The sequence below is a fragment of the Chelonia mydas genome, chromosome 10 (genome assembly GCF_015237465.2).
Source record: "Chelonia mydas isolate rCheMyd1 chromosome 10, rCheMyd1.pri.v2, whole genome shotgun sequence".
In the NCBI taxonomy this organism is placed as follows: Eukaryota; Metazoa; Chordata; order Testudines; family Cheloniidae; genus Chelonia; species Chelonia mydas.
The window spans coordinates 74,533,753-74,557,406 of NC_051250.2; the positions used below are offsets into that span (position 1 = coordinate 74,533,753).

The following is a 23,654-nucleotide window of genomic DNA, read 5'->3' on the forward strand; positions in this document are numbered from 1 at the left end:
TTATATGCTTAGCTCAATTTCGTTAAACTTAACAACCTTGCTTTTTACACTGTTTATTTTATTTTTTACTTTTTTTTTTAAAAAAAAAAAAATCTTCCTAGAGATCAGATTTTTCCCACTGAAAACATTGTTTTGGTCAAGCGATGGCAAAAACAGAAGCATCTTGTACTTGTGAATGAGGGGAAAAAAAATTAATAACGGATGAGACTCTTAAACGAACCCAGCAAAGCTACACTGATCAGTATTTCTACGTATTTACTAGCCTGAGAAACACCGTTGAGAATATTTTAGGCCCTGATCTTGCAAACTCTCAAGACTTACTCACGTGATTATCCCCGTAGTGCTCAATGTGGCAATTGCTATGTGCTCAAGTCTTTGCGGGATCAGCCCTTAGATGTTACCTGTAATTCACAGTTTATTTTCTCTCCCATTGAACTTCCCTTCCCCCTTTAAATCCTCAGTTAAAAATTCTCTCTCTTTTATTACCTCTGTAACATATTTACGGCGCTGATTTGTAGTCAGTGTAGTCTGGATAGCATCATGCGAGCAAAACGTTTATGTTGGGGCTTGATCCTGAGGTTGACTTTTTTTACACTGTACAGGATTTCCCCCTCCCCGGTCAAAAACCAAAAGGAAGAAGCAAGGAGCTGAGCAGTCTGGAAATTGTATTTATTTTGACTAGAGCTGTGCCAACCTGCAGCATACAAATACTCAGTCAAAACTGTCTGCCATCTGTGTTTACTGTGGAAGAACAGCAACATCCAATGGCCAGTTAAATGCAGGTTAATTGCATGCGTGTATTGAATTCCCTAGAGAGCCAAGTACACAGTTAGTTCCCCTAGGGGAACCTGGTTCTGTTACATGGAGGAAATCAGAAAGAAAAAGAACAACAATACCAACTCACAGAAGAGTTGGATGCCTCTAAGCATGGAGGGAGTATTTTTAGGGAACAATAAGAATCTTTCACTGGCACTGGAGAAGTAAAGTGAACATACATTAATCAGGTACAAAAGATGGGTCAAGTTCAGCTCATCTCTGGTGCAAGTCTATTGAAATCTATGGAGTTGCAGGAGGGATACATTTGACCCAACAATCTTTAAATGTTTGCAAGCAACTTGTTGAAAAATTGTGCTTTCTTTAAAAAGAGAGACACTACCCAGGAAATGCCATTCTTTTACTAATCCTGGACAGACATTTTCTCATCATATTGATGTTTAGCATTTTATTTCTTCAAATTTATAAAAATATCGGGGCAAGATTTTCAAAAGTAACTAGAGATTTTGACAGGTTTCAGAGTAGCAGCCGTATTAGTCTGCATTCGCAAAAAGAAAAGGAGTACTTGTGGCACCTTAGAGACTAAAATTTATTTGAGCATAAGCTTTCGTGAGCTTTTTTTTTTTTTAATAAGAGATTTTGAGTGTCTCAATGTTCAGTGCCCAACTGGAGACACTTTAAAAAGAGCTGATTGACAGAGGGCAGGTGGCCAGCACTCTCAAAACCCTGAGGTGTCTCAGGTTAGGCAACCTGAAAGCGAGGCTCCCAAAATCTTTGGTCACTTTAGATAAATCTTGTTTTCTTTCCATACCTGCCCATCCTATCCCATCAATTAAAGCGCACAAAATAGCAGACTGCCCATAAATATCCACTCAACCCTTCCCCATCCCCTCAACCAAAACCTGAGAGGCTTTGTATTGTACTTGGGAAACGAGCAAATCTGGGCTCTGGCAGACCACGCTGAGCAGGGGAGCAAGTTCCAAAGTAGACACTCCTCAAGGAGACTGCCTGTCTGGCATTCCTATTGAGAGGGCTCGCCAGTGGCATGGACTGGGAAGAGAGGCCATCTCTCAGGGAACCAAATCCAAACCGCTTAGAGCTTTAAAACTAACAGCTTGCTGAAATACAGACATGCAGCCCTTACTAACTGAGGGCTAGGCTGAGCCTTTAGGCACAGCCCCCACTAAAGGCCAAAGGATAGGCTGCAGTGCCCCAGGTCTACTCCATGGTAGAAGGGTGACTCAGGTAGCCATGATGCCTCCCTAGGAAACCATTTTGCACTGGGAGAAGTAACTTACTACTGCCCTGACAAAGATGCAGCTTACTCCTTCCCCAACCTATCCAGCTAGCTCCACTGATTGGTCCATAGCAGAGGTGGAAACATGGCTCCATCCACTTTCTACCACTTGTTCAGGGGGAGCAGCAACTGTGAAGCCCCGGTGCTCTGCACCAGGCCCAAACGTAAAATCTAGGTACCCAGTGTAGACACAAGCAGGGCAAGGTCAATCCTTATCCCATCCCTGCTCCTTTCTATAGATGTATTAGGACAATTGGGATGTTCAGGAATCCCTCCAGGCCCAAGGTGCTTGAAAAATGATACAGTTCCCAACTGCCTTCTTCAGGGGCTTCTTCAGTGCCCACCCCCAGACTTCCTGTCTGGGATGCTAAGCCACGTAAAGGTTCTCTCCCCAATGTCACATCATCTTTTCCTGGCCAAAAATGTACAGCAACACAAACGACATTTATATAACACACACTTATATGTACAAATACCTAACACCAATCTACTAGCAAAACTTACTGACAACGTTCGACCAACCTGTGAAGTGCTTTGCACGATCACTCAGATTTGCAGGTCTCCCTTGAAATATCAGTGCTGTTGTCATCAGGAGGCAGTAAGTCCTGGCAGTGTAATACCAGGAGGACTCAGTTATCTAGACCTGTTGTGGCTGTTGCCTAACTCAGACCTTCTCAGGCAAAACAGCAAACTCAGCACCCCTTATCCACCTCCCTTCTGGAAGTTGGAAAAGGTGCCACCAATCCTCTCTCGTCCATCTGGGCTGATGACCTCACAAGTTAGATTGTGGATAATGGGGACTAGCAGTTATAGATCGAAAGCCAAACTTCACTGCAAATTTCTTAAACGCACGCTCACTAAACTGCAGCCCACTATCAGACATGACGATGTCAGATACATGTCAAGCAAAAATAGATTTGATGTGCACAAACCCGTTTCGCTGTAGCACCTTCTAGTAAAGCAATCCCATGGAGGTGAAAATAATAGTCTAGAATGAATACATAACTTTTTCCAGTCAATGTAAATAAATATATACCTACTTTGCTCTAGGGACCCAATTTTTCCTATGCCACCAACATGGGTTCCTTCGCTTGACTTGGCCCGTATTTTTGGCATATGCAACAAGCCTCAACAACGTTTTCAATGTCTCTGTTCACTTGAGAGTATAAAACATCTCCCAGCCTTTGCTTAGATTTTTCAGTCCCTAAATGAGCCTCATGTATTTTTTTAGGGCTGTCAAGTGATTAAAAAATTAATCTCGATTAATTGCACTGTTAATAATAGAATACTATTTATTTAAATATTTTTGGATGTTTTCTACATTTTCAAATATATTGATTTCAACTACAACACAGAATACAAAGTGTACAAAGCTCACTTTATATTTATTTTTATTACAAATATTTGCACTGTAAAAACAGAAATGGTATTTTTCAATTCATCTCATACAAGTACTGTAGTGCAATCTCTTTATTGTGAAAGTTGAACTTACAAATGTAGAATTATGTACAAAAAAAAATTCAAAAATAAAACAATGTAAAATGTTAGAGCCTGCAAGTCCACTCAGTCCTACTTCTTGGTCAGCCAATCGCTCAAACAAGTTTGTTTACATTTGCAGGAGATAATGCTGCCCACTTCTTGTTTACAATGTCACCTGAAAGTGAGAACAGGTGTTCTCATGGCACTATTGTAGCCAGTGTCGCAAGATATTTACGTGCCAGATGCACTAAAGATTCATAAGTCCCTTCATGCTTCAACCACCATTCCAGGGGACATGCGTCCATGCTGTTGACAGGGTCTGCTCGATAACAATCCAAAGCAGTTGGGATGGACGCATGTTCATTTTCATTATCTGAGTCAGATGCCACCAGCAGAAGGTTTGGTGGTTCGGGTTCTGTAGTTCCACAATGGAGTGTTGCTCTTTTAAGACTTCTGAAAGCATACTCCACACTTTGTGCCTCAGATTTTGGAAGGCACTTCAGATTTTTAAGCCTTGGGTCCAGTGTTGTAGCTATCTTTAGAAATCTCACATTGGTACCTTCTTTGTGTTTTGTGAAATCTGCAGTGAAAGTGTTCTTAAAATGAACATGTGCTGGATCATCTGAGACTGCTATAACATGAAATATATGGCAGAATACGGGTAAAACAGAGCAGGGGACATATAGTTCTCCCCCAAGGAGTTCAGTCACAAATTTAATTAACACATTTTTTAAAGAGCATCATCAGCATGGAAGCATGTCCTCTGGAATGGTGGCCGAAGCATGAAGGGGCATATGAATGTTTAGTATATCTGGCATGTAAATACCTTGCAATGCCAGCTACAAAAGTGCCATGCAAATGCCTGTTTTCACTTTTTGATAACATAGTAAACAAGAAGAGGGCAGAATTATCTCCTGTAACATAAACAAACATGTTTGTCTTAGTGATTGGCTGAACAAGAAGTAGGACTGAGTGGACTTGAAGGCTCTGAAGTTTTACATTGTTTTGTTTTTGAGTGCAGTTATGTAGCAAAAAATAAAATCTACATTTGTAACTTGCACTTTCACAACAAAGACTGCACTACCGTACTTGTATGAGGTGAGTTGAAAAATACTATTTCTTTTGTTTATCATTTTTACAGTGCAAATATTTGTAACAAAAAATAAAACACTCTGATTTCAATTACAACACAGAATACAATATATATGAAAATGTAGAAAAATATCCAAAATATGTAATAAATTTCAATTGGCATTCTATTGTTTAACAGTGCAATTAAAACTGTGATTAATTGAGATTAATTTTTTTAATCTTGATTAATTTTTGAGTAAATCACGTGAGTTAACTGTGATTAATCAGCAGCCCTAGGTTTTTTTAAAAATACATATTTTTCTGTAAAACCGTAGGGATCACCATCCTGGTGCCTTTAAACAACATCCCATTTAAGACTCAGAGCTCCCACCTGATTTGGTGATAGGAGCTGGGACATTGCTCTCCTGCCCTCCCTGGGCTAATAGCATTAATCGCTTTCTGCAAATTCATATCTGGAGCTGTTGCTCTGTCAATCACAGTCCAAATTTCTTCTGAGATCAGACAAGTTTGTTTTAATCAGATTGGTGTGTACAAAATCTAGCTCTGGACTTTGTTCCTCTGCACTTTTGTCAAATGCTGTAGAAAGTGTGTCTCCAACCACCAAATCTCTCCCCGGTTTGTGTTCAATTTGGAAATCACACATTTGTAACTGAAAAAATAATCTCAGTATTGTTGGGGAATGTTTGCCAGCCCCCTTTTGGCAATGGCAATAAGTGGTTTACCATCAGTTTCAGCAACCACAGGCTTCCCATAAATAAAGACTTTTTATACCCCTGGACTAAGGCCAAAGCCACCTTCTCCATTTGAGCATAGTGACACAGATTTTATTAACATCTGTGATGTATAAACCACTGGTCTCCAGTTTTGACCATACTGTGTAAGAAGACTGCACCAGTGCCCTCCTTGGAGGTGTCCATGGACAACCTCGTTTTGTACTTACTGTCATAGTACCTCAGGTTTGGGGTCTCTAATTAAGCCTTCAGTTTCTCAGATTCTTTATTACGATTTGATGCATGTTCATTGGACTTCTTTGCACAGTAGGACTGGCTCAGGTTGCTGATTTGGGTAGCCAGATTACACACAAATTTCCGTACATAATTCACCATTTGAGGAAATATTTGTCCACCCTCCTTGTCTGTAGTGGCAGGCATGTTGGTGATGGCCTCCACCTTACCATGAGCTACCTGTACCCATTGCTATATTTACTTGTCTCCCACGTATGTTATTTCCATTACACGGAATATATGTTTGTTGGTTTAGCTTTAGCCTAGCAGCTCTGGAGTTTTGTGTAGAAGTCCCTAGTCTCTTTTGCCAGGGACTCTGTTAGGTCCTGAAATTGTAAGACTGGCTTTTCAGCCTTAGCTCAGTCACAGACTCTTATACAGTTTCGCTTTATTTTTTACCCTCAGGTTAAAAGGATCTCTCTCCTATGCTTTATTTTTACATGGAGTGCAGTATGGGGAACTGTACATTTAAGTGCTTTAGATTTCCAAAAAGCAAGTCTGGAGAAGGGACACCGCAGAAGGCCATGTTCAGTTTTGCAGAGGCAGCTGGGAACTTGCAGATACAGAGTGAAGTGCTGTTTAAATCTCTTTGAGGTATTTTCCATATTTCCAGAGAGTTTCAGCTCTTGTTGAACATTTAGCTGCTCCATTCTTCCACTCGGGTTATTTTCTTTAAGTTCTATTTACTTCTGGTACAGGGAGATGATCAATAATCACTCAGGGCTCACGGTGCTTGAAAGAGCTTTATTCAGCGAGAGAGTTGCATAACAGAACATGGACTTCCACAGCATCTCTCCCCCCACTTCCTGTCTGGGATGCAAAACTGCTGCAAGATACAGTCCCCTATACCACAACAGTGAGGCCCTTTGAACTTGTAGCTTCATTTAACAAATTTTCTTCTTCCCTTCTTTATCACCATCGGCAACTCCACTATTCTCCCTGCTGCACAACTACACCAAAACTGTCACTAAAATCTGTCCATCCCCATACTAATGCCCGACAGACAAGCCCTGATCACCTCACACCTCTGGTACTGCAGCATCCTCCTCCCCCATCTCCTGCCCTAGCCTCCTTCAGTCCATTCATCCAAAGGGTTCCTTCAGAAATCATCTACCTTGCTTGCCACTGTGACCATATCAGACCCTTATTCATATCCTTTCCTTTGCTGGCTTCCTTTCCCCTTCCTTTACACAACAAATTCAAGCCCAATCTCTTCACAATCAGTGCCCTGCATAACTTAGCACGTGCCCGTCTCTCTCCACGCTCATCCTTGCTCTCTTCAGTTCTCTCATTAGCCAGCCCTTGTGTCTTTCTTCCACCCTCATATCTGGTTTTTGTTCTATGTATTCTCCTCCCTATGCCTGAAGCCTCCTCCTGACTCAGCCTGCTGTGGTCCATCATCTCCTCAAGTCCACTCTGAAAACAGTGGGTCTACCCTAGTCCCCCATCACTATGAAGCACTAAATATTAGCAATCACCATCCTCCATGGAACTAACATGACTCATACTGCACTTCTTCATTCCATCACCTGGTTTACTTACATCCCATCCCCCACAGGCTCCCATTCTGTTCAGATGACAAGCTCTTCCAATGTGGTATCATGTCTCCTTTTTGACTGGTAAGCACCCAGCACAGATTTGGTGCTGGATGGAATATAAATAATAACAGCAGTGACTTCATCTCCCTCTTCTTATACTTTGCTCCTCTGCCCTCCAACTCTCTTCATTTACAAATCACATCCTAAAACGTCTCTCTTTACTACAGCCTTTACAATGGCATATTTGCTCTTTCGGAGACAGTTCCTTAGCTGATATAAAACCAGAGTAGCTTTGTAGATATCAATGGCGCACAATTGGCTATATGAACTTCTATAGCGCTACATCAATTTATACTGAGAGAGAAACTGGCCCTAGAATTTAATAAATTCCTTTAGGTTTTCATCGCTATCTATTTTTTTTAAGTGGTAACAAGTTGATTATACAGAGTTTCATGTAAAAGACCCACCTCGCTCTTGGGGTTTCCAGTGACAGAATCTACTGCAGAAACACAAGTTTAAAAATAAGGTTTTCTTCGGAACAAAGGATTGGCAGAAGGTGTATGTTACACTGCTGCTTAAACTGCTATGTCAATGAGCTGAGTATTTCACCCCGAGACTGACACCAATTGGCCTGGTGCATGGTAGCCTGGTTAACCTGATGAATTAACATAGAGCTTGTCATCAACATATTTCCCATCACACTCTTCATATAGTCTCCCACACAAGACTGCAGAAACTCATTAATGGAGGCTACCCTCAGCAGCAAGAGCTACCTCACAGAGCAAGGTGCTGAAAGTCTGAGCTCCCACAGCTGATGACATTACAATATGCAAGGGACATTTAAGCAAGCTTACCCCCAGAGGAATGAGAAAAGCTAGCAGGCATGCTCAGCATGTGCAAAGTAAAAAAGCAACCTTCAGCAGGTGCAGGTCAGGCATATTTTGATAACAGTCCCCTTCAGCCATCACCAACCAGAAGTCAGCAAAAACTTATTTTAGAACTGCAAAAAAGACACCGAGCTAAAGCCTTTGGCTGAACAGTGTGTCGCTTAGGGAGAAGCTCATTAAAAATGCACAACTATTTTCTGAACGCAAAATGCAGACATGCACTTCCCCCTGTACAGCAAGAGCTTACTGAATTATAAGAACTGAGTGTAACGGGGATTTCAAGCTTGGTTATGCCAAATGGCTGGAACTCTCCAAGAGCAGGTAACAACTGGGGTGAGAAGGAAACGCTCTGACAGACCAAGAGACCACCGACTCTAGTGGAGTCACTCCTGGTTGTGACTGACCAGATAGATCGGAATCAGGCCATGGGAATCAAAGGGAACTATAGAAACGTACAGAGTTTTCTCAAAAAAAATACAACCAAAAAAACCCATTCTGCTATTAAACAGAGGACGGTCGTAGCTACGAAGTCCCTTCTTGTAGGCAAGGAATTACTGGCCCATATGCCTGATGGGTTTGGCACACTGTCCCCCTCATGCCCTCCCCTCCACACAAAAATTCAGATGCCTCCCCCACAGCCCAAAATACCAGTTCAAAAAAACTCTGTTATACCTCATCCCCCACAAGAAGAAAGAGAGAGAGAGAGAGTGTGAGCGCACTCACACACACGTGCATGTGGTGAATGAGAGAATACGTGAGCACACGTGTGTGTTGAAGGGTCCGTGGGCAGGTTAAGGAAAGACAGTTTACATTTTTTTAAAATTATTAAACATGAACGGGCCTGATTTCCCACTGCCCTGTACCTTACATGGTCATTCACAGCTGTACCAAAGCAAGTCCCAGGCCACTAACACAGCAGAATGGGGTAGCACTGTCCACCCACTTGGCACAGGGGTAAATGCTCACATGAGATACAGGGAACTGGGAAAATCAGGTCCTAAAGGCTTTGGCCTCCCCTTAGCTCTGCTCCATGTGTGGTAGGTTTGCTTGTAGCTAGTTTGAAAGGGAGATGTGGAAAAAGCCCCCCCTTTTGAGCCCCCACCCCAAACTTCCTGCACCGTTCAGCTAAAACAGAACCCTGATCCAGCTTCTGGTCTTGCAAAACAAAAACAAAAAAAGGAAACAGAAGAAACTCTAGACACATGCTCTAGACGCTAGATAAAAGTTCCTTTCCATAATTTGCTGATCAGATTCTTGGATATGCAATACTAACCTGTGACTAATAAGTAAGGCTATGTTTTAGTCACAGATATTTTTAGTAAGTCACGGACAGGTCACGGGCAGTAAACAAAAATTCACGGCCCGTGACCTATCCTTGACTATTACCATATACACCTGACTAAAATGGGGGGGGAGGGGCCCGGGGTGTGGCCTGGGGGCACCGCGGGTGCTCGGGGGGGGGGGGGGGGGGGGGGGGGGAGGGAGAGTTGGCAGAGCTGGGGCTGGCTCCCTACCCAGCTTATGAGCTCCACGTGCTGCCTCTGCTCTGCCCCAAGCCCCAATTCTGCAGCTCCCATTGTCCAGGAACCGCGGCCAATGGGAGCTGTGGTGGCGGTGCCTGTAGGCAGAGGCAGCCCGTGGAGCTAGGAGCTGAGGGAGGGGAGTTCCTGTCGCCCTTCCGGGAACCCCCGCACCAGGTAAGCACCGCCCCATACCCCAGCCCTGCCCTACACACACACACACACACACACACACACTCCTGCTGCTGTGGGGGGGGGGGGGGCGGGGGGGAGCAGAGACTGCCTCAAGCAGCTAGTGCAACTGACCGAGCTGCCTGAGCTGCTCAGGTGGCCCCCGGGCCAGACACATCAGCCGCTGCACAAGTCAGAGGTCACAGGAAGTCATGGAATCCATGACTTTGTGACCTCTGTGACAAACATGGAGCTTTACTAATAAGCCTTGATCCCATCAATGTGGTACTATGCTGTAGATTCAGCCACAGAAACTATCTAGAAGCCATTCAGCACAGTTCATGTAGGAATTAATTCACCTACTGTATTATTTACTAAAATGAAACTACATTATCCTTATCTGAACTCTAAGATTCAGAGTGGAGATATTTTAAAAAGAAAGACAGAACCAGAAACAAGTTCTACCCCCAAGTAGCAATGAACAAGCACAGTAAAGCACATGCAGAACTGAAGCTACCTACTAGATTTATCGTGGCCAAAAAAATCATTGTCTATCCTGACAAGAACTGCAAGAAGCAGCTATTTAGAAAGAAAGAAATTGAAGCTCTTTCACATACAGGCACACTGAAAAGTTGAGACACGGAGAACACCGTGTGAGATGACAGGGATGCACAGAAGGCTACCCCAATAGTGGAAATCAGTTCTAGAGGCTCTATCCATCTGAAAAGACAAGCAGATTCCCACACTGCAATAATAATTATTAGGTGCCTATCCATCAAGTGATGCCTTGGGTCCTTCATGCAGTTGGAATATAAAACAAATCAGGTTGCCATGCTCAGATTAAAACTCCTTTTTTATTGATTTTTGAAAGCAGCTATTGCAACACTAAGGTCAGTCTAAGGCAGTGGTTCTTAACCTGGGGTGCACGCACCCCTGGGGGCGTGAGATGACCTTTCTGAGGGTGCGAGAGAGGCCAGATTTTTTTAGAAGGTAAATCATCGAAAACACAAATTAAGCACAGGCACGTAAGTACAACTACTTTGTACCATCAAACCTATGTATTTATTAACATTACACATTTTTTAATGATTACTGTAATATACAAACAGGTTTACAGAACTGACCTACTTCAACGATTTTTGATAAGGGGTGCGAGAACATATTTTGAGAACCAAAGGGGTGCAGGCTTCAGTAAAGGTTAAGAATCACTGGTCTAAGGCCAGGAGCAAATGGGAGCAAAAGTCCATAGATCTGAAGCCACAGAGGCAAAGATATAGATAGTACCCTATTTGACTCCAAATACTCCTGGCTTTAAGAGTTAAGCCTGCAGATCACAGAGGGCAAGATGGTACGTAAGGAGTTAGAAGATCAGGAAGATATCTCGAACGCAGTCCATTAAATGCTTTAGATGTCAAGACCAACATTTTAAACTACTTTTATCAGCATCAAGTCTGCTATAGAGTGGTGTTTATTCTATTATCTTGTCAGCTGGTGGCTAAATATTCCTTGGAGTGGGCTGAGCTGTCCATTACGTTGTATTTTGTACTTTGATGATGAAAGATAATTTCTGTAAAAGCATAGCATTTCTGGATGGTTTTTAACACATCAAAAGTTTGTGTATCTGGCTTTTGCATCTAGCTTAATCATTCTCCAAGAGTTCTGAACTGGAGGGCTGGGGGATTGTTTTGGTTTTCTTTTTTCCCCTCCTCATATCTATCACTTTCTTTTACCCTCCCCAATCCCCCCCCCCTTTTTTTTTTTAAACACAGTGAGGAAAAAAGAGAGAGGAAGAAATGTGAAAGAAATTGGTGGTGGAGGGGAGGACAAAAGGACTTTTATTTTGCCCCCACACTTCCCCCCCCCCCCAATTATTTCCTGTGGGGAAACGTAATCAAAAGTGGGAATTTTCCTACTACTGTATTTTGAAATGAAAATTTATTTGAAATTTCAAAGAATTTACTGTTTTTAAAAACTTTATTAAAAACCAATTACTACAGTATTAAAAGTGTACCCAAAAAATGACATTTTTTCAGAAATAGATTCATTTTTGATTAAACATATTATAAAAAATAGTCATGGAAAATTAGGTACTGGGTCACTTGTAAATTTAAAATGTCGCAATCTCTTAAAATGTCATGATAGTTTTCAAATAACATTACAATCATATAAATGTTGGACATTTTACTTATTTTTGGGAAGACTTACTTGTTTGCAGAGAGTTTCTTATGCACCACGCACTACCTGCGCACACATCATCACCGTTTTGAATGTAATCACCTAACGAGACTGCTTTCCACACACTGTCAGTTTTGTTAATGCTGTGGAGACTCGAGTTGCGAGGGTTAAGCAACAAACCTTCATCCTGAAAAATGGATCATTTTGTAATAAGAAAAAAGTTCAGAAATACAGTCATCAAATCCATCTGAAAATGAAAATATGAGTGTAAGTACGTCATCTTGCAACAGAAAGTGCTAAACAGACAGACTTCTGCCTTGTCGACCTCATCTGAATCACCCACTAAAAAGTAAACCAAATCGTGGACAAGGCAGTATAGTGATGATTTTTTCGAAATACAGTTTCATCAATTGTGCTAACACAAACCAAGATCCAAAGTCCCATTGTGGTTTTTGCAGCGCGGTGCTTGCAACAAGCTTTTAAAACTGTCAAAGTTAAAAAGACATTTAGAAACCAAACATGGGGAACTCGTTGATAAGCCTCTTGAATATTTTCAAAGGAAGCAACGGGAATTAAAGTTATCAGTGCAAGTTGTTAGTCAGCCAACTACTTTGAATGATAAGGCACAAATTGCATCATATTTGGTTGCATAAGAGAAAATGACCCATACAGTTGCCAAAAAGCTTATTCTTCCAGCACCTCTGGATATGGTGCACACAAATTTTTGACGAAAAGTTTTCTGAAAAATTGAGAAGTATTCCTCTCAGTGATAACAACATCTCGTGATATTACAGAGCATTTGGAAGCCCAGCTTATTACTCAGTTACAGTCAGCCAGGGATTTTGCTATCCAACTTGATGAGAGTACTGATATTTCAAATTGTGCAATGTTGTTAGTTTATGTGAGGTATGTATGGCAAGATGACTTTAGGGAAGATTTGCTGTGTTGTCTGACTTTACCAACAAATACAACAGGAGCACAGATATTCAAAGCACTGCATGACTATGTAGTTGGAAAATACAAATTGGACTGGGCTAACTGAAAAGACGTTTACAAGACATGTTGCAGCAAATATGACAGGTAGAAATAACAGAGTTGGGGGCGGGGGGGGGAACGATGTTGTTTGGAATCACTGTTTAATTCACTGCAAAGCTTTGGTGTCCAAGGGTATTTCCCCAGATCTTATAGCAGTAATTGAAGGAAGTAGTGAAAATTGTTAATTTCATTAAAGGAAGCTCACTGAGCAGCAGGCTTTTTGAAGTGTTAGGCTCAGGAATGGGAGCAGAGCATATTCATTTACCATTTCACACTGGAGTCACAGGGCAGGGTGCTTACATGGTTGTACGAACTCAGGAATTAGAGTCACATATTTTTGGGGAGAGAAACAGTCTAACTTGACAAATTTGTTTGACGATGACAGTTGGTTAATAAAGTTGTCATATCTAGCTGACATTTTCTCAAATGTAAATGAACTGAATTTGAAGTTACAAGGAAGAGGCAATGATTTATTTCGACACTCTGAACAGATACAAGCATTCCAAAAGTCATTAGCACTGTGGCAAGCAGAACTGAAAAGTAATTGTCCGAGCTACAACATGTTCCCAACACTGTTACGACACACAGAGAACAGCATCAGTGAGGAAAAAGGGAATGAAATGAAGAGTGTCATACAGTTACATCTCGTTGCTCTGACAATTTTAGTCACTACTTCCCTGCAAAGGGGATTGAAAAGGAAAAGCATTGGGTGAAAGATCCTTCTGCTTTCGAAAAATCCTGAATCAATGATGCAGCTAAACTTGATGCCTGAGCAAGAAAAAGAGCTGCCGTAACTCACCTGTGACAGTGTAACCCACACACCTTCTGGGTGTGGTGTTCTGTCCCATTTAGTGGCACAGAGACCACTTAGAGAGAGACATAAAATGAGTCTGCTCTACAGCCTTAGCTAACAGACATAGGGCTTTAGCTCATGTGGTAGAGGCTGATGTACTAAGATCCAGAGGCCCCAGGTTCAATACCAACTACCGGGGTCTGTCAGCGTTACAACAGCACACTCAAAACATGCCACCACAAGTCATTCAATTTGTCATAGTTTTGGATAAGTGTTTTCAAAGAATATCCACTGTTAAGTAAGATTAGTATTCTGTTGTTACTACAGGTCACAGCTTACACGTGCGAAGTAGGATTTTCAACTTTGACAAGGCTAACAACAAGAGAAAGAAACCAACTCAACAGTTCATTTGATATGAGGGTAGCACTTTCAGCTTGTGATCCAGATTGGAACGAGATCATGAAAAACAAGCAGGCCCACCTGTTGCATTAACTAAATGAAACTCAACCTGATCGTCTTTTTTACTGTATTTAAAAATGTTTCACAAGTAACGATGTCTAATTTTAGTTATTACTTGAAGTGAAGTGGTTAAAGCTAGAATGTATTGCCCTTTATTGTGATTTTATGAAAACTCCAGTCAAAAGATATTGTTTTGGGTCATGGGGATAAGCATTTTTCTTCCACTGGGTCATGAGACAAAAAGTTTGAAAACCACTGCTTTATATACCCTTTAGGAGAGGCGTTGATCTCCACTTAAGGTGTGGAATGAAAGAGTAGGGCCTAAGAATTCTGCTAGGCGAAGGTACGGCATTCTGCAAAAACTTTAAAGTAATCAAGAAGTATCACATAAAGGCTAATACAATTCTGAAGGCAAATGCAGTCCTGTCCATATATGCACAAACTTCTTGTCAGTGGTTACAGGGCTAGCTGAACCTCTGACCTCTTTCTGGCCTCTCTGAGAGCACCCCATCAGGTGTTAGGCCTTTACCAGTCCTGGGGTGCAATTTCACAGCTCTTACAGAGAGGGGCTGTAGCCCAGGGCCTGATCAATCAACCGTTCTGACCCCGCATATCTGCCTGAGGTTGAGCACCTGTGGTTCCTCCCTTTGGGAGACCATGACTCAGGGTATAAAATGACCACACAGCCTTCTTAAAACCAAAGAAGGTTTATTTAGCAACGGGAATATCGCATTAGAGAAAAAAGGATTCTAAACAAACCAGTCTGCACTCAAGTCTCTCTCTCCTAAATTCTTAGACAGGTGCAGCTTCGTCAGACATCCCCCAGTAGGGTGCTGTGTCTCAGGTCTGGTCTACACTAGGGGGGAATCAATCTAAGATACACAACTTCAGCTATGAGATAAGCGTAGCTGAAGTCGACGTATGTTAGATCGACTTAGAATCACTTACATCATATCCTTGCAGCGCGGGATCAACGGCCGCCGCTCCCCCATCGACTCGGCTTCCACCTCTTGCCATGGTGGAGTTCCAGAGTCGACAGCAGAGCAATCTACACTAGACGCGATAAATCGATCCCTGATAGATCGATCACTACCCGCCGATCCGGCGGGTAGTGTAGACGTGGCCTCAGTTTGCTTCCCCTGCAACAACAGCCTCTCTTAAGAGTATGTTCCTTTTCATCCTGCCAGAGTTCCTCTGTTCTTATATGTCCATAGGCTTTTTTTCTGTCCTGGACAAAACCAACTAGCTCGCTAGATTAGCTGGAGACTGAGGCAACACATCAAAGCTAATGGTTTTGGCATCATCCCTTAACAGCTCTCAAGGGTTTACTGAAAGATGGCTACCTTGAGCCATTCTTTTCCTTCCTGCCTGTCTTCCAGTCATACAGTAAACATCCCAATAGCCAGACCCGCATACCACATTTGTAAATTATCACAGGGCCGCTCCAAAGCCATCACGGTTGAGTTAAGAAATAGTAACAAATGTTGGAACCACTTAGGTGATGTTATGGATCACAAACAGGTTACAAAATTTTGGTCAAAACTGGCCAAGTAATCAAAAACAAAATGTGCTGGGAATCTCCTGTTTGTGTTTTTCTTGATTTTTTTTAGGAATTTATTGAAGGACTCCCTAAAGTATGCTCAAAATCTCTGGCAGCCTAGTAATTGCTAAAAGGATTAGTCCGTAGAACCAGAAGGAGATTCATCTATAAATGTATTTTTGACAGATCTTGCAACAGCAGCCTCATACTAAACGGGCACATTTGTGATCGAAGATAACCTAGAATGACTTTAATGCAATATGGACCTTTTCTGAATTTCATCAGGAAAACATCTACAAACTCTGGAGAAAACTAATCGCGTCTCGTACTGCTGAGCATGGATTTAAAACCAACAGAGACCATCAATACAGTATTAAATATATCAGCGTATATGCTCGCAGAGGCTGGTATTTCTACTCCTAAACTTATACAACTGGTTCCCCATATTGAACCAAATTATGCCTTCTCCAACACAGAGCGAACAAAGTGGGGCATAAAAAGGAGAGGCGCACACCCCACAGCACACCCGCTTGGAGGGAGAATCTGCCACCCAGTGCTGGAGAGAGAACAGTCTGCTACTGCTTCCACCAGAAGTAACTCTTCAGAGGGGCATGCCTGAGTAGCCCCAGGGCGACACTTGGAGAAGTGCTGCTTATGTCTGCTACATAGATGTAAGCAAGGGGTACTTCCCTGTGCGCTCCCCTAGCGTTCAGGGACACTACTGCAGCTAGCCATGACTAGATTGCCCTAACTCAGTCATTATGGAGCTACACCTTGAAATTATCGTGCAGCTGAGTGCAGCACCCCCATTTATCAAGCGACATTGCAAAGGGCACTGTATGGTGGTGCTGACTATAATCTGCCAAGGGGAATTTAAGATGTAAAATGTGTAGGACCAGGTTACCCAAGAGGCTTCTTCTGTCCTTCAGGCAACATCAGCACCAGAGATACTTTATCTAGCAGCTCCCTGGTTTAAAAGTCCTATGGCTTTTCAGTCTGTTTCCATTGGGTACTTTGGAATTCACTTCCTGCCCTCGGTCTGCCGGAGCTAGACATGCTGCAAATCATTTGCGGTCAGGCACTTGGGGAGGGCTGGGCTAAGGTGGATAAATGTTCAGCTTTCGGCTTATGATGATAGGCCTGTAAGAACAGATTTAAAAATTTTATTAAAGCTCATGTTTAAAATCAAATTTACATAAGTTAAGAAGGAAGGGACTGTACATCTGGGGTCAGGCTTGAGTTATCAGAGGTTACAGGTATCGGTTACAAGGTTCACAAGATACATAGATAGCACATAACCAGCACAGACCCAGGTTGGGGTGCAGGAGTTTTTAAAGCGTCAGTGAATAAGTGATCTCGGGTATGCCACCCATAGAATGTATTTAGAGTCCAAGTCAGTGTTGGTGTAGCGAACAGGTACATGAGGGGGTGCATCCCTTGGTTCGGCAGGGAAGGAAGTGGGTTATTTCTCTGACCAGCAGTCTTGTTCACTCGTTCTAGTACTGACGGTGTCCCATGTTGTTCTCTGTGTCTCTGGACCACCTGATGGTGTCAGAGACCATGAGCGGTCTCATGAGCCGGGCATAGCGCCAACCGACTCCGCACAGACACTTCAGTTTTTTATTTCTTAGTATTGAGCATGTTAATTATGCTAAAGGGCCTAGAGGCTAGGATAGGTGCTTAAAAGTGAAGGGGAATAAAACAATGATATAAAATAAATCAACAGCTGGAGTATGATCAATATACAAACATTAGTTGGAAGGAAGATCACCTTCTGAGCCCTGTGAACTCCTGCCCCTCAGTAGAAGTTCCATACAAAAAACAAAACAAAAAAAAGGGTCAACAAGCAGCAATTTACCAAGAGATGCAATGTGGTCCAGTAGATAGGGTACTGGTGTCAGGGACTGAGCTGTCTGGCCTAGTGGTTAGAGCTGGGAACAGGAACCAGTAGACAAGCCAAGGGACAGAGCTGGAGTCAGATGCCAGACAAGGGAGCAGGCTGGAGCAGGAGAGGAACAAGGCAGAAGCAGGTCTGGAGGAAGACTGGGAACAAGGCCAGCACAGAAGAGATGACAAGTTATAGGCATAAGTACTAAGCAGCCAGCTACCAGCCACTGCTGCTGAGTTAAATGCAGACCTCTTGGCTCTTTGCAGCCAGGTAGGCTGGCCAATCAGGCAATTCTGCCACAGCCCAGCTGGGCTCATTAACTATTCTGAGGCAGCTAGCTCCAGGCTCAGTGGAGGGAACTCAAGCCCATAGATCCTGGCAAGTGGCCTGGGCCTCCAGAGGCATGGGTTCTATTCCTAGCTCTGCCGTGAACCTGTTCTATCACCTTACGCAAGTGCTTTGCCCCTCTGTTTTTCCTCCCACCCCTTTGTCTTTCTTGTCTATTTAGACTATGAGCTCTTCAGAGGAGGGCCTTGCCCTTGTAACGAGTTTGTACTGGGTGTTGCACACAACAGGCCCCCAAATAATAAATAAGAGAATTTCAAAAGCAGGAGGTCCCAACCCCATTCATTCACAGATTTCAAGACACATGCAAGCTTGATCGAACAGCTGCTGACCTGACACCGTTATTGGACTCTGTTGGCTTTTCTGCCGGTACTTAGGACAGCTAGGCAGGCAGTGAGCAGGCAGATGCAAGGGAAGCACCAGAAGGAATGATGGTTTTCGTACACGTCTAGTACAAATTAGTAGTAGTAGTAAATATTTATATCATGGTAGAACACATAGGGCTCACTCTGCATCAGGGCCCATTGTACAGACACAGAACAGAGACAATACCCGCTGAATGGCTTTCAGCCTAAAGACACAAATAAGGGTAGGGGACTTGGACCCAATATGTGGGCAAACGATAGGGTAGAGCACTGGCACAGATTTGTAACATGTATTGTAGTTCTTGGTTGGTGTAGTTTTTTAAATAACTGGGGTTACAGATAAGGAGGAAAGGAATAGGAAAAGGGAAAGAAAGTACTAAGTAACTTACAGCATTAGCAAAACTAATGCGACTCCCAAAGCTTTATGAGGAAGCAGAACAAGTGGGAAAGTACAATGCCTTGTCAAGCTGCTGTAACATCCACTGAGTGGAAATGCTCACTTCCAGGCACCCTTTTTTTTTTTTTTGGGCAAATAAAATGCTGCTGCTGAGTGAGGCCATCCCTCACCCACTTTTTCATCTCACGAAAATCATCCTCTATTTTAATCCTACATTTCTGCAGATCCCTAGATAAAATTGCTCTCAAGAGGCTATATTAAAGATGCACATTGTGGGTAATCCGAGGGGAAGGCCAGAAGCAGTAGCTCTGGAAGAAAAGTCTTCTCCCTCTCGCCTATTAAATCTAAGGGAACCTGTCACCAGGTAGATTTGGATAATAGAGAGTCTTGACATCTGCAGAGAACAAGGCAACATAATCCACAGGGAGTTAATTCACCGCTGTAAGTGTGGAAGCTTAAGCCAGAGGAAATGCAAATTGTTAGTCCCTGACTTGTAATGCCCACTGTTCTGTATTTCTGCTAGATGCATAACCAATTCTGGAGGCATGTTCTTGCTGACCAAAGAGTGAAACAGACCAACTAACTCACTTGCCTAAAAGAATGAACCTCAAAAACTTCCCTGATTAAAGTAACCAGAGTACCTAGACAGGCTTTTAAAAGGAGAGACACAAGGAGTTTTAATTCCACCAGAAGAAAGGGGGATCCGAGTTCCTTGACAATGAGTAGTTGCGTGAGTGCGTGTCTGTTATTTGGGACTCCTGAAAAGCACCAAGCAGGGATCGACAGAGCGGCGTTCAGTGGCTCTCTTCTTTTCCCTCTGTTGGTGTCCACAAGTCTGTTCATTTGCCCCAGCAGTACTTGCTTGTGCAGGGAGCCACCACCTGATCTTCTGTTGTACCTTATCTGCATTGTATTTCAGAATGCTGAGAGAGATAGTGAGTTGGTTCGGATCCCCTCCATCTGCTGCCAACACCTGGTATGTCTCTTGTGCATCAGATACCAATAAGGAAAACCCTTTGCTTCCCCAACATCTAGTTGGGAATCAGAGCGGATAAGCCAGAGGAAGTGTTGGTTGGTTAGGGGTGCATCTGGAATGGGTAGCAGAGTTGCTATGTGCCCAGCTGACCTCCACTGTGGAGAGAGGTTGCTGATTTATCACACTCTCTAATAGTCTTCAGACTAACAAGGGCCCAGATTGCAAGAACTAAAAAGCGTTTGTATCATGCTGTGCTTTTCTGTTCCCACTATTGATTGAGTGGTGACTGCATTTATCACCCGCTTTTCGGAGCCGAGGAGACCTGCAGCTCCCACTGTCTTGAAGTCATCGGTGCTTTCAAGCCGTAATCTAAGAACAGCTTTGAGACTAGCACTTAGAAGAGCATTGTGGGTGTGTCTGGCTTCCCACTTGGTTTCACCTCCTGTTCCGAGGATGCTGTCTGTACATGACAGAGTTACTTTCCTACGTTGTTGGCGAAGATACATGTACTGCGTATAATTGAAACACTGGATCTTCATGAACCTTTTCTACTATATACCCAGGAGTCAGTTATTTTCAAATCAAGGCTTAATAAACCATGTCTATTATTGCTTGTCCCCTGCCATTAGCATGCCGATCTTCTGTGTACAGCAGCACTTATTTACAACTGAGTCATGAATCAAACAACTTAAAAGCTGTTTTCCAGCTTATCCTTCAGTTCCCTACTGACAACCTTGGCAAAAAGAGAATTTAGTCATTGCCACGGTTGTTGTTCCCAGCCATGGTTCAGCAGCTACACTGAATGCTGGACTAAGGGATGAGGGTCAGGAGCAATAAAATATTTCCTCCTGGTTTGAGACAGGATAGTAGTGGCCAGGAGCTGTCTGGCTCATGGGACAGTCAGAAGAGAATTATTAGGCTGTATGACCAACTCTCTCACCCAGATGTCTGAAGTACCTTTGACCTTAATTTCACAAAAGACCCCTTTGTCCATGGCTTTCATTTTCCCAGCTATCACAGGAGTGTCACATGGCTGTTTAAGTGGAAGAGAGCATGAGTATTTCTAGAGATAAAACAAAAAGGGAAAACTGCATTTCTCAACACTGGAAGCACTGAATCAACCTTTAGTTCTGGCTAAACCTGGCGATGGAGGATCTAGATTTGCAGCCTATTGTGCAAACTCATTTTTACAAACCTCACTCTGTGAGGCTTTCTGTGGTTCGAGGCCTGCCTCTCACCTTATGCAACATCACAGCAGCTATTCCCACTGAGGCACTTCTGCTTCCAGTCCCTAGATTCAGTAGTCTAGGCTGCAGATACGAGCCTTTGCCCCGGAATTTACTTCACCTCGGCAGTCTATTGAAGTCCAATCTGTTGACCTTCAGACTATGGTTCAAGAACTTCTGTTTTCAAAGACTTTTGCCTAAGTGAGCAAGGGTATTTCAGCTCAGATCTGGGGGTCCCATCTTGGCCCTCGATATGGCCCCTTCTCATCACTCCATTGAAACAAAGGGCCTATAAAACTGCCCTAAATTGGCAACTGATTATTTCCTCAGCCTGGGGGAATCCCCAAGTAGATTAAAGCTGGGGGAGCCAGCCTTACATCCGCTTTTCTTGAGCCCCTCTATAGGTGGTGTATCAGGAGTATGCCTTGCAGAGAGACTTTGAGCAGCTTTGAGGCTGTTCTAACTTCCGCTGGGAGCCAAACTGACTCCAGCTGCCCCAGAAATCAGGGAAGAACAGAGATGGCATGCAGTTACATTTGCTCCCCTTCCTCAGGTTCTGCACTGAGCAGAGTTACACCAAAAAGCTGGGCGGCCCTGGATATGGAGCACGGGGGGGAAGTCTTCTTTGTTAGCATTGTTTTTCATTAACATGCTTTCTATTGTGATTTGGAATTCCTGTACCTGTGCTCAGAGAGGCTTCCAAATATCTCAGAACAAATAAATGAGACTTATTTATTTGGTTTCTTAGTGCATAATCAAAGCATGCATTTCCTCATGCAGTTACTATAGGTCCAAAATGTAAGAATAAGGTACATCTGGCTTGCTATAAAATGTGCTAATTTGTTTTACTACATGTAATGGGGTCATACTCACCTCTCACGACTGCCCCCTGGCCAAGTGCGTGTGCCTGCACTCTCTCTCTCTGTTTGTGGTGGCTCTTCAGTGACTCAGCCCTCCGGCCAGGCCATACAGAGTCTGACCGTGAGATAAAAGCAACGTAAACCCCTTTTGGGATACAAGTCCAACAGGGGCCTCTCACAGTGCCCCCTGTAATGTCCCATCCTCTCAGGGCCTTTCTGGCCCCAGCTCTTCAGCTGGGCCACTACAGTTCAGTTCCCCTTCTGGGGTGCCTCAAAGTCCAGGCCACTTTCCCAGTGACTGGGGGTCAGGGGAGGACCCAGGCCCGCCCTCTACTCTGGGTCCCAGCCCAGGGACCCTGTAGATAGCAGCCAACCGCAATATCCCTTTAAATAAACTGTGTTGTTGCTATAATTCCCTGGGCCACTTCCCCATGGCTCCCACACATTCTTCACCTTAACCTCAGGGCCTTGCCCTTGTGGAGTCCCAGCAACCAGCCTGGAGCATCATCCACTCTCCTCTATCTCTAGCAAGGAACTGAACTCACCTCACCATGGCCCTGCAGCTCCTCTTATAGTGACCTGCTGGGCCCTGATTGGCTGATTCCCACACAGCCTCTCTAGGCAGCTTGGAGAACCTCTCTACTGCCCTTTTGTGGGGCAGGATGTAGCAGGACCACAAGGCCTCCAGCAGGGGGGCTCAGGGCGTAATCTACCCATCACACTACAGTAAATCCTACAGTTTTCTGCTAACAAAGACAAAGAACAGATTACAGTTTTGATATGACAAGTTTCTACAAGTGATGTTTCTTGTATTGCATGTCCAAGACGGGTCTGCTGCACTGCTCATTACCCCTCTCTCCTCTGAATAATACTAGTGTCATAAGAATCATAAATGCCCTCTGTCATTCTGCAGAATGGAGCAAGAGCAGCACACAGTAAGATGGACCTAGCCTGGCCAATGGTCGTTCACCACCTAGGTTTATATCAGCATACAAGAAGGCTGCAAGGCATTCCTAGCAGTGTTTAATATTCTGAGTAGCTCTTTGGTGGCAGACAGGAAAGAAGCAAAAAGGGGGACTAAAACAAAAGAAAGGAGCTAAGCGGATAATTGAACGGATACGGAGGCCGAAGACTTTCCTACCTTACTCCCAGAAATTTTCATGGAAGCCTCAAGAATAGGATTTTAATGCTCGCAAAGGAGTCACACATTTTCCTCACTAGTTGTTCTCTCCTGACAAAGTGATTGAAGTGCTAGCCTCATGCAACTGGAAGAGAAATGAAGCACACACACACATATATATATATATACACATATACATATATATAATTTTAATAATCTTCTACAATGATGCCCGACTGCACCTTGTATACCGGCACATTAGTTAGTTACTTCCAGAAAACTGAGATGTAAGGTTTGCTGTGTGGGTGTAAGTGAAGTAGACGGGAGTAGCAAGTTTAAAAGAGACAGGGGGGAAAAAATCCAAGAACTCAACCAAGAAGCTGTCTGGAAAAGTCAGAGTGAAGCTCTAAATACAGTAGGTGGATGATTCACTAATGAATGGAAGGCGCATTTTGACAGCTTGGGCTGCCATCCAAGCTCATTTGTTTCCAAGCCTTCAGTTTGCCAACTGAAGAGGCTGAGAAATAATAGGCCCCAAACAAATATTTCTAAGGAAGCACAATGCCCATTATCACTGAAGGAGAAAGTATCTGCACATTTCAAAGAGGAAAAAAAATTTTGAGAGCTGCCAACTTTGGCCAGTTCCAAACGACACAGGAAGGAGCTGTTAAAATTCAGTAAAAGAAAGAAGCAGAGTACTGTTAAAGAAATTC

At 43.3% G+C, this 23,654-nt stretch overlaps 1 long non-coding RNA gene across 1 annotated transcript; it reads right to left on the reverse strand.

The window, feature by feature from the left end:
- Positions 1–15,623: 15,623 nt before the first annotated feature.
- Positions 15,624–22,340, reverse strand: LOC122462065. Its single transcript, XR_006284406.1, has 3 exons — positions 22,281–22,340; positions 21,835–21,936; positions 15,624–16,904 (listed from the first exon to the last, which is right to left on the reverse strand). It is a non-coding gene; the product is annotated as an uncharacterized LOC122462065 (long non-coding RNA).
- Between the last annotated feature and the right edge of the window lie 1,314 nt (positions 22,341–23,654).